The sequence below is a fragment of the Triticum aestivum genome, chromosome 7D, assembly GCF_018294505.1.
Source record: "Triticum aestivum cultivar Chinese Spring chromosome 7D, IWGSC CS RefSeq v2.1, whole genome shotgun sequence".
Lineage (NCBI taxonomy): Eukaryota > Viridiplantae > Streptophyta > Magnoliopsida > Poales > Poaceae > Triticum > Triticum aestivum.
In genome coordinates, this window is record NC_057814.1 from 62038448 (window position 1) to 62049837 (window position 11390).

The 11390-nt window shown below is 45.1% G+C and overlaps 1 long non-coding RNA gene across 1 annotated transcript; it reads left to right on the forward strand.

The window, feature by feature from the left end:
• Positions 1–9751: 9751 nt before the first annotated feature.
• LOC123171584 (uncharacterized) lies at positions 9752–10069 on the forward strand. Its single transcript, XR_006485303.1, has 2 exons — positions 9752–9890; positions 9998–10069. It is a non-coding gene; the product is annotated as an uncharacterized lncRNA (long non-coding RNA).
• Positions 10070–11390: the final 1321 nt, after the last annotated feature.

Sequence of the window (11390 nt, forward strand, 5' to 3'; positions counted from 1 at the left end):
ATGTGCCGACAAATCCCGATAGGAGCTGCACATATCTCGTTCTCAGGGCAACACCGGATAAGTCAAGCTACGAGTAAAACCAGCCCTCAAGTTGCCCCGAGGTGGCCCCGCGGGCTGCTCGGTTCGGACCAACACTCAGAGGAGCGCTGGCCGCGGGGGGGGGGGAGGGGAGGGTTAAAATAAAGATGACCCTTGAGTCCGCGAAACCCAAGGGAAAAAGGCTTAGGTGGCAAATGGTAAAACCAAGGTTGGGCCTTGCTGGAGGAGTTTTATTCAAAGCGAACTGTCAAGGGGGTCCCATAAATCACCCAACCGCGTTAGGAACGCAAAATCAAGGAACATAACACCGGTATGACGGAAACTAGGGCGGCAAGAGTGGAACAAAACACCAGGCATAAGGCCGAGCCTTCCACCCTTTACCAAATATATAGATGCATTAATTAAATAAAAGATATTGTGATATGCCAAAAATATCCATGTTCAACCATGGAACCAACTTCAACTTCACCAGCAACTAGCAACGCTATAAGAAGGGCTGAGCAAAAGCGGTAACTTAGCCAAACAACGGTTTGCTAGGAAAGGATGGTTAGAGGCTTGACATGGCAACATGGGAGGCATGGTATAGCAAGTGGTAGGTAGCGCACCATAGCGATAGAGCGGACAACTAGCAAGCAAAGATAGAAGTGATTTCGAGGGTATGGTCATCTTGCCTGAGATCCCGCTAGGAAGAAGATCGAATCCATGAAGAAGACAAACAGACGTAGTCGAACGAATCCTCACAACTCCGGAACGAAACCGAAACTAACGAGAGACGTAAACCGGAAAGAAGCAAGCAACATGGTAAACAACCATCACATAAGCATGGCATGATGCAAAATCAAGTATGATGCATGTCCGATTTAATGAGGCATGGCATGGCAAAGTGCAACAAACAACACTACAAATTAAGTGGAGCTCAATATGCAACGAGTTGCATATTGACGAAACACCACATCAATTATTTAGTTCTCTCTCGTTTATGTACCCAACAATATTAAATGTTATTAAACATGGCAAGGGGTGAAGCATATGAAAACTACCTATCTAGGCAAGTTTAAATGAGGCCGGAACAACAAACAACAATTCCGGAAAATCCTCATGTGCATATTATAGATTTTGGCTTGAGGAGGCGCTGGGCATCTGGGCTGTGAGCGAAGCAGAGGAGGCCTCGCGCGGCGAGTGGCGCTCGTCCACGCTGGCGCTGGACCGGTCAAGGTGGGGCGATGCTCGTTCCTTGGCAGAATGAGAAGCAGGGCGCGGAGGCGTCCGCCCCCGGTTTGATGCAGAGGCACTGGCCTCGAACGACGATGGCGACCGCAGGAACTCCGGCAGGCGACGGGGAGGCCTGCAGGAGGTGGACGGCGGCGGGGATCCACCGGATCTGACGAGGGGAGCCGGTCCCCGATGGTGGGAGTCGAATAGGACGACGGCGGCTCGGCTCCTGCGAAGAATTACAGAGAGCGAGCGAGTTCAGAGAGGAGAGACAGGGAGAAGAACGGAGGGAAGAACGGGCGCAGCTTGGCTGACCGGAGATTCGCTAGAAGCGTGCGGGCACAGCGGCTGGAGGGCAAGAGAAACCCTAGGCGCTTGGGGCTGCGCTGTTGCTGCTACTACTGCTGGCGGCGAAGGCGAGCTCCGGCTGGCGAGGGACTTGGCGAAGGAACGGCGACGCAGCAGGGACACAGCGGGAACTGCGCGGGAATGGAGGCCGGGCACGAATTCGGCCGGTCTTGGTAGCGTACGGCGCGACGACGAGGACAACAGCGACCATGGCGATCTCCTGCTATAGCAAGTACAGGGACAGAGAGAGATATGAGAAAGAGCAACAGGGAAAGGAAGATGCGCGGGAGGATGGAGAGGGACGGCCTGGGTGCTGGTCTTGGCAGGTTCGGGCGGCGGATGGAGCAGCTCCGGCGGTGGCGCTCGGGATGAGCAGGGATCGACCCCTGGCTCTCTCTTGCGGGTATCCCTGGTTGGAGGGGATGGATCGATGGAATTGGGGGCGACGAGTGGTTGGCCTGAGTGGAAAATCGAGGAAGGATTTTGGATCGGGAGGGGATCCCGAGGTGGGAGAGGAGCAGCGGCGAGGAGGGACAGATGTCCTAGATTTTAGGGTTTGGGTCTAAAAAATGGACTAGGGGTCTATATATATACGAAAGGGGGATGATTTGGATCCTTCGATTGCAATCGGGCGGTCCGGAATTAATGGGTTAGGGAGCCCAAAAGAGAAACCGAAGATAATTAGAGGATATTTGGGGATGATCCGGATCCAACGGTGACGACTGCCCCGGTCGGGTTCGGGGAAGGTTTCGGACGCGCGCGAGAAGGGGTTTTGTGCATTGTGCAGAGAGGCTCAAACGGTCGGACAACAAAAGAACGGTTGGTCTCGAAAGGGACAATGAAGGCAACAGGGAGAAGCGGGAACTACGAACGGATGCAAGTTTTTTTTATTTAAAAAATGACGGCAACGAAGTGCCGATGCAATGCGGATGATGCAATGATGAAATGCAACAAGCAAATAAAACACACAGCGATCACGAAAAACATGGAAGGCGTCTGGAGCGTCGGTCTCGGGGCGTTACAACACTCCACCACTACAAGAGGATCTCGTCCCGAGATCAAGGGATGGCACCGGAGAGAAACGGAAGAGGAAGAGGTAAAAACTAAGTTGCTTCTTTGTGAAACGAGTGAAACCACGAACCTTGAGAGGTTGAACAAATTAAAAGAGAGAATACAACAAAGATGAACAAAGTTGAAAACAATCCGTTAGGAAAAAGGAACAAGGAACATTACGGGAACCTTGTAGGTTGAAAGACATAAGAAAAGGGTTACAATGGACAAGAAGTACATGCAAGCACTCCGGTTGAAATGAGATGTACAAGGAACGATAAGGATCAATTACGACAACACTCCGGTTGGAAATGGAAGTCATAGAATATGAACTTGGCAAAAAGAAAGCACTTGGATGAGACTCCGGTTAGAAGAAGAATGATAGACACAACACTCCGGTTAAATGGATAAGCAATAAAAAGAACACGATCCTCACAAATCGAGATGATGAGTGAAGAGAGCAAAATCACCATGCCTCCGAAAGAAAAAAAATAGAAGATAGATCATTGGAATAAAGGAATGGAGAAGAAAATGACAACTTCTGCCACAAATGAGCTTGGAAAGCACCCTTACAAGAAGGTTAGAACGGAGTTGTTGGAAAACCAACAACGAAACGAATAAGCTTGTAGTGGGCTTATGGAAAAACTTCTCAAAATAGAGGCGAAATTCTGCCACTACGGAAACAACTAATATAATTGATAACACCAACGAGATGAAAAACTTCTTTCACCAAGAGGGTAGGAGAAACCTTGGATCATTGATAAGCACCATAATAGCAACATTCCTTAGGGAAGGCTTTAGGTGCAATATGACACAAGATAACTCCAACAAAGAGATTGATGGATTTAAAATATCTCATCCCTGACAACATGTGAAACGCGAAACATGAATGTAAATTGTCAAGAATGATATAACACCATCTCAAACGATAAGGTAGAAAGAATTGCACTTCAGAATGCACGATAAAGAATGCTTGGACTCCACAAAACAAAACATGTGTTGAACACCATGTTTATTTTAGAATATAGCTTGGCGGATCTTAACTCCGAGAAAAAATCTTGAAGAACAATTGAAGAATGAAAAGAATCCTTGACGAACCACCATGTAGAGCGTCCATGAAGAACTCCGGTAATGAAAGGATGATAACTAGAAAGAGAAGTTGAAAACAGAAGGTGAAGCCTTGCGATGATTTAGATGGAGCTTCGCGACGAGATAATGCGGAAAACTTGGAAGTCCGGAAAAGAAAAGATGAAACACATGAAACCGAGAAAAATGACATGACGAACCACTTTGGAAAGAAGAAACTAGATCACTTGGATGAAACAAGAATAAGAATTATGTTATGCGTATCCTTCACCAATTTAGATTGATGACAAGCAACGGATTTTGCATACTACTTATTCTCGTTGAAAAAGGATTGAAGAGAGATATAGCGCAAACTTGAGAAGGTCTTCCACGAACCACCGATAGGATTAGAAAAAACGAATGAAATGATACGATAATAAAGGAATAGGCATCTTGAACGAACCACCGTAAGAATTGAAAATGAACGAAGAAAAGATAAAGAAACACCGGGAAGAATTAGAAAACGAACGAAGATACTTGAGAGATTAAGATACATGAGAACGAAGAGATCATGAACTGATTAGAGGATATCTGAAAGCTGAGAATGAAAAATTCTGAGATGATGGGCTCCGGAGAATCAAAATGAAAAGACTCATGAATTGCTCTGGATGGGTGAAAAGAATTCTCACAATCGAAAACAATTATGAGAGGATGGCATGAAGCTAGAACCATGAATCTTTGGAAGAACGGGTAAGGATTTAAGAGGGACTCCTCTTCGGTCTTCAAAATCCGAGAATGACGACGAGAAACACCACCATGAATTGTTGAGATACTCCGGGATGAAAATAAGAAAGGTTGAACCAACAATGAAAAGAATTTGGAAGATCTTGGAAAAAGACATCTGGCTGATGAAAATTCATTCTTACGTCAAACTTCGAAAGAATTTGAGAATCGCTCCGGATAAATTAGAAGAGTCAAGTAAGATCCTGGAAAAAGACCTGTGGGTTAGGGCCCACTCAAGAGAAACACCGTTGAAAAGATTACTTGGAAAAGGACATTGCACCGGTTGAATTAAATGGCTTGAATGAGGTAACACCCTCGAAATAGTTAGAATTGATGCGGAGTGGAAACACAAATTTTCAGAGATATCTTCAACACTCCGGAACAATTGAATAGCAAACGGGGAATGATTAAGAGATACACCGGCATACGAAAACACTTGAAACGAGGAAGGGAATATGATCAACACTGAAAGCTTGAATTGAAGCCACCGGAGAAGAAAAGAGAACGAAGAATGATAAACTTGAAGCTCCGTTAGTATCTTCCTGAGAATCACCGGATAAGAACATTGACGGAAAAGGATGGAGAGACTTCCCATCAATAAAAAAAGGATACTTGGTTAAGAAATCTTAGTGTTTGAAGAAAAAAGGGTGGGAGGGCGGGAAAAACAAAGGCAACTTGGGACGGATGAAACAAACACCGTTGAGAAAACTTAGAATTGATCTCGCGAATGTTGAAATGATTGGATCCACTTGAAGAGAAGCACGCCAGTTGGAAAAGAATTAACATGACGATCTCGATGATCAAGAAGGATTGGTATTCATATAGAAGTATGAGAACATCGCTTAGGAAAGGTAGGGAATCAACACTTGACTTCGACGCAACTCGAATACCACAAACCAAAACAAAACAAAGGATTGGCTTAGGAAATAAGCCAGAAACAAACATATGATAGATCCCATATCGTATCATGTGTCTGTTGGAAAGATAATCTAGGAGCTACTTGAATTCCCACTTATAAACTCCCGAAACTTTCTGGTTATGCAATCTGGTGTTGGGGATACAGGGGACACAATATATCTCACCCAAACTAACAATCCCTAGATCCAGTTGTATCCATCCGTCAACACATAACCAAGAAAACTTCGGAAATCGTGTACCTCAACCTTCGAAAAGCATCCGTTATACGAGTTATGGCAATACTCCCGAACTCCCGCCCCAGTACTGGGTGGCGTCGAGGTGATCTCACCAACAACTGCATAAAATAGATTTTCGATGTCGGCGAAACTCAGGTATTCCAGAACTGCAACGATAAAATTGTGACAACAACACCTCGGAGCTCAACTCCCCGGGACACTGCCACAACCCCTAAATGTCAGGAGGCACCAAGAACAATGTTCTCGTCACAAAACAATCGGAACGATTCCAAGATACCCGCGTGATCCTAAAAAAAAATTTACGTGAAATTTGAGGAGAGGAAAGTCAAAACTTCTACGTCAGGAGGCCTCACCATAGCGACGAAGGGACTGAGGAGTAAAAAGAATCCTACTCTCCAATATATATAATCCTAAGACTCAAAACATTTTGTTCTAGACTCAACAATGTCAGCGATTCGATCAAGCAGGGGGCTCCTAAGTCGGGGATGGCTCTGATACCAACTTGTAACATCCACAATGCGGCTATATCTCCCACGTGTCAAGGCATGACTTGGAGGCATAACCGCATTGTGGTTTTGTTGCAAAAAGGGTCATCTTCACACAATCCCATGTAATGAACAAGAATGGGATAAAGAGTTGGCTTACAGTCGCCACTTCACACAATACATAAATAAATCATACATCAATCAGAGTACACACATAGGTCCGACTACGGAACCAAAAGAAAAGAAGACAACCCCAAATGCTAGATCCCCGATCGTCCCAACTGAGCTCCACTACTGATCATCAGGAAACGAAACACAGTAACGACCAGGGTCCTCATCGAGCTCCCACTTGAGTTCGGTAGCATCAACTGCACTGGTATCGTCGGCACCTGCAACTGTTTGGTTAGAATCTATGAGTCACTAGGACTCAGCAATCTCACACTCGCGAGATCAAGACTATTTAAGCTTAAGGGTAGGAAAGGGGTAGTGAGGTGGAGCTGCAGCAAGCACTAAGCATATATGGTGGCTAACATACGCAAATCAGAGCGGGAAGAGGAGCAACGGAACGGTCGTGAAGCTAGAAGTGATCAAGAAGTGATCCTGAAACTAATTATGCACAACCATAACACAAGAACCGTGTTCACTTCCCGAACTCCGCCGAGAAGAGACCATCACGGCTACACACACGGTTGATGTATTTTAATTAAGTCAAGTGTCAAGTTCTCTACAACCGGACATTAACAAATTCCCATCTGCCTCATAATCGCGGGCACGGCTCTCGAAAGTTTATACCCTGCAGGGGTGTCCCAACTTAGCCCATTATAAGCTCTCACGGTCAACGAAGGATATTCCTTCTCCCGGGAAGACCCGATCAGTCTCGGAATCCCGGTTTACAAGACATTTCGTCAATGTTAAAACAAGACCAGCAAAGCCGCCCGATGTGCTGACAAATCCCGATAGGAGCTGCACATATCTCGTTCTCAGGGCAACACCGGACAAGTCAAGCTACGAGTAAAACCAGCCCTCAAGTTGCCCCGAGGTGGCCCCGCGGGCTGCTCGGTTCGGACCAACACTCAGTGGAGCGCTGGCCCGAGGGGGGGGGGGTTAAAATAAAGATGACCCTTGAGTCTGCGAAAGCCAAGGGAAAAAGGCTTAGGTGGCAGATGGTAAAATCAAGGTTGGGCCTTGCTGGAGGAGTTTTATTCAAAGCGAACTGTCAAGGGGGTCCCATAAATCACCCAACCGCGTTAGGAATGCAAAATCAAGGAACATAACACCGGTATGACGGAAACTAGGGCGGCAAGAGTGGAACAAAACACCAGGCATAAGGCCGAGCCTTCCACCCTTTACCAAATATATAGATGCATTAATTAAATAAAAGATATTGTGATATGCCAAAAATATCCATGTTCCAACATGGAACCAACTTCAACTTCACCTGCAACTAGCAACGCTATAAGAAGGGCTGAGCAAAAGCGGTAACTTAGCCAAACAATGATTTGCTAGGAAAGGATGGTTAGAGGCTTGACATGGCAACATGGGAGGCATGGTATAGCAAGTGGTAGGTAGCGCAGCATAGCAATAGAGCGGACAACTAGCAAGCAAAGATAGAAGTGATTTCGAGGGTATGGTCATCTTGCCTGAGATCCCGCTAGGAAGAAGATCAAATCCATGAAGAAGACAAACGGACGTAGTCGAACGAATCCTCACAACTCCGGAACGAAACCGAAGCTAACGAGAGACGTAAACCGGAAAGAAGCAAGCAACATGGTAAACAACCATCACATAAGCATGGCATGATGCAAAATCAAGTATGATGCATGTCCGATTTAATGAGGCATGGCATGGCAAAGTGCAACAAACAACACTACAAATTAAGTGGAGCTCAATATGCAACAAGTTGCATATTGACGAAACACCACATCAATTATTTAGTTCTCTCTCATTTATGTACCCAACAATATTAAATGTTATTAAACATGGCAAGGGGTGAAGCATATGAAAACTACCTATCTAGGCAAGTTTAAATGAGGCCGGAACAACACTACTACAAAAACAGCTATAGCCAATATGGACACTAATGACGCACTGTACATGCGGTGCGCCATTACTAAATACTAATGGCGCACCATGTGTTGGTGCGCCATTAGTGTGCAAATACTAATGGCGCACCACATCCACGGTGCGCCATTAGTAAAAAAAAATTCTTTTAATTTTTCAAAACTACTAATGGCGCACCGTGGGATGGTGCGCCATTACTAGTTGCGCCATTACTAGTTCAACTAGTAATGGCGCACCACTCCCACGGTGCGCCATTAGTAAAAAAAAATTCTTTTAATTTTTTCAAAACTACTAATGGCGCACTATGGGATGGTGCGCCATTACTAGTTCAACTAGTAATGGTGCACCACTCCCACGGTGCGCCATTAGTAATTATGTTTCAAAAAAAGAGCTCACGAGATAGAGCCCACCCAACTCCACCGAACGCCTCCTCCCTCTCTGTCTCGCGACCTCTCTCCTCTGTCCCCCACGAACCCCTCTCCCTCGTCGCCGCCACCACCCACGCCGGCCTATTTCGGCGAGCTCCCGCTGCGGGAAGCACTCCCCCAACCTCCCGAAGCTCCAGGCCTCCTTCCCCTCCGGCCAGAATCGGCGCTCCCACCCTCCATCGTCCCTCGTAGCTAGCTAGGGATTCGGCCGCCACCTCACCTCCGGCGACAACGAAGCCTGCGGGCGACGGATTAGGCACCGGCAGCTCCCCCTCGAGCTGATCTACCTTCCCCACCGGCTCAATTTGGTTATCCTCGCCTCCTGAGGTCGTTCCCATCGATCCCCTCCACTAGGGTTTCGGTGGTGATGAGCCCCTCATCGCCGGCAGTCTCCTTCTCGTTGCTCCAGTCGGGTACGCCACCTCCCACACCTCCTGGTGGTGCTGGTGTTGCCTGGGTCATGCTCCTGCTGTGCACGGTGCCCCTCCGCCGGTCGGGAGGCGTGCTGCGCAACCCCGGCGTTGGTTGGCGCCGTGCGGTGCTGTGGCTGCTGCCTCGCCGTGCTGGTACGGTGACGTGCTCGGCATCCGCTACAACCCTAGCCCAATGAGTTCCACTTCTCCTCTCTGGCCTACTACTACTTCTAGTGTCTTGGCCATTGTTGCCGCTCTGTTGATGCATTGCTACTGCTGATTGTTTTAGGGCCAACTAAAGGTTATTCTAATGTTGCCAGTAATTGTTGCTATCCCTTTAGTTGCTCCTGTGGTCATGCCCTTGCTTATGTATCTGATTTGGTGTTCTGGTTTGTGTAAGAACTTGGATAATGCCTTATTGACATCCTACTGTATCTAGTTCAAGTGGTTCTAGGTTGTTTCTACTGTTGTTGGCACTATGGATATAGTTGCTGGTTTTCTTGTACTGTTAATTGTGCTATTGTTATCAGTTTTGTAAAACTGTTAGGATCAAAGGCATGAATTACTAGTCTAAGGCTATACTAATTGTGCTCAATACTACTGTCATGAGGCATGCTACTTTTTACTTAGTATGCTACTGCTTAATGTCACATGTCATGTTGTCTATGTGATATGCTGCTTGCTGTCATTAGGAGGAGCATGAACCTTTGTCTTCTGCCTTTGATGGATCATCTCCAGCTTCTGCTATAGTCGCCGTTGACACAAATCTGGACACATCCACTCCTGACACTTATCGGGCACCCCCTGCACCATTGCCTTATGATGTTAGTTTGCCAGTTACAGAAAACCCAGGTAAAGCTCTTATGGGCTTTGAGGCTGATTAGAATTTATTTATTTTAGGCTTATTAGAATTAGCCTAGTGATGGTAGTGATGCAAGCTTATAATTTTTCATGTGCAGATCTGGAGAAGTCAGATATCAAAAGCAAAACAGATGATCAGCAGGAATCTCTGAAGGTGGATGAATACGAATCATGTGAAAAAGGTGCCCCTAAAGATAAGATCGAGGAGGAGGATGTTTGCCCTATCTGCCTTGAAGGTTGCTTTTCTCTTGATCATTTGTTGGTACTGTCTTTACTTGGTTGGTTGTGGAACTGGATGAACATGTTTGTGCTACTCTTCCATTCGTTATCATTATTTCCACAGTTTTTTTGTTCAAACATATACACATAGTGAAGGTTGGCCACCGTAATAAAACTGAGTACACCATGACTACCCCAATTGATTAATATTTCTTGATTTTCCTTCTTTTATATGCATGTCTAATCTCTGATTTATCCATATATATGTTGGCCGACAGAAAACGGTCGAATCTTAGTGCTGCTGCCCCATGAACACATTTTTTTAATTTGACTGTACAATCAAATGAAGCCAAGTCGAGTAGTATACTGGTAGTATAGTATAATAATATTATCAAAAGGTAAATGCCCTGATTATTTAGCTCTGTCAGATAAATACTTGTCGAAAGTGGGCTCCTATCAAAATTCATTTCCATTATAATCTTACTCATACAATATTCACACCATGTAATTCTGGAAATATATGCTCATATCTAGTTCTGCATAAAAAATGACAGTATTGACATGTTATAAATAGTTTGTTTGTCTTTCTGTTTATTTTGTTACATTTTGCAGGGATAAAGTGAAGAAAAAGAAGAAAAGATTACTAGAAGATTAGTTTTAGGATTTTCTTTTATTTCCTTGCACTTTTCCTTTTATTGGAAACTTGTAAAGACATTGTAATATTCTTACTATAATAAAAATTATGATTCTATTTCATTTTTTGTTTTTAAATTATTTTTCCTTATAGGTTGTTTTTTGTAAATTTAGATTTTTTTTGTTTTCCAAATACATTACTAGTGGCGCATTTAAGCCCTTATTAGTGGCGCACCTTCCTTTATTACTAGTGGCGCACCTATAAGGTTATTAGTGGCGCACCTGGAGGGAATACCAGTGGAGCACCGAATGGTATACTAATGGCGCACCACATGGTGCGCCATTAGTATCTGGTATACTAATGGCGCACCTGTGGTGCGCCATTAGTAATAAAATCAAATGGCGTGGTGCTAGTGGCGCACCTGTAGTGCGCCATTAGTAGGCAAAACAGGTGCGCCACTAGTAGCCCTTTTCCTAGTAGTGCAACAAACAACAATTCCGGACAATCCTCATGTGCATATTTTAGATTTGGTACTGTTCTGCCATAAACACAATTTTAATGTTGTTAAACAGCAAAATAAAATGCACCATGTCAAACTGCATTTTTCTACCCCATTTACATCTAAAGTTTATTAAATT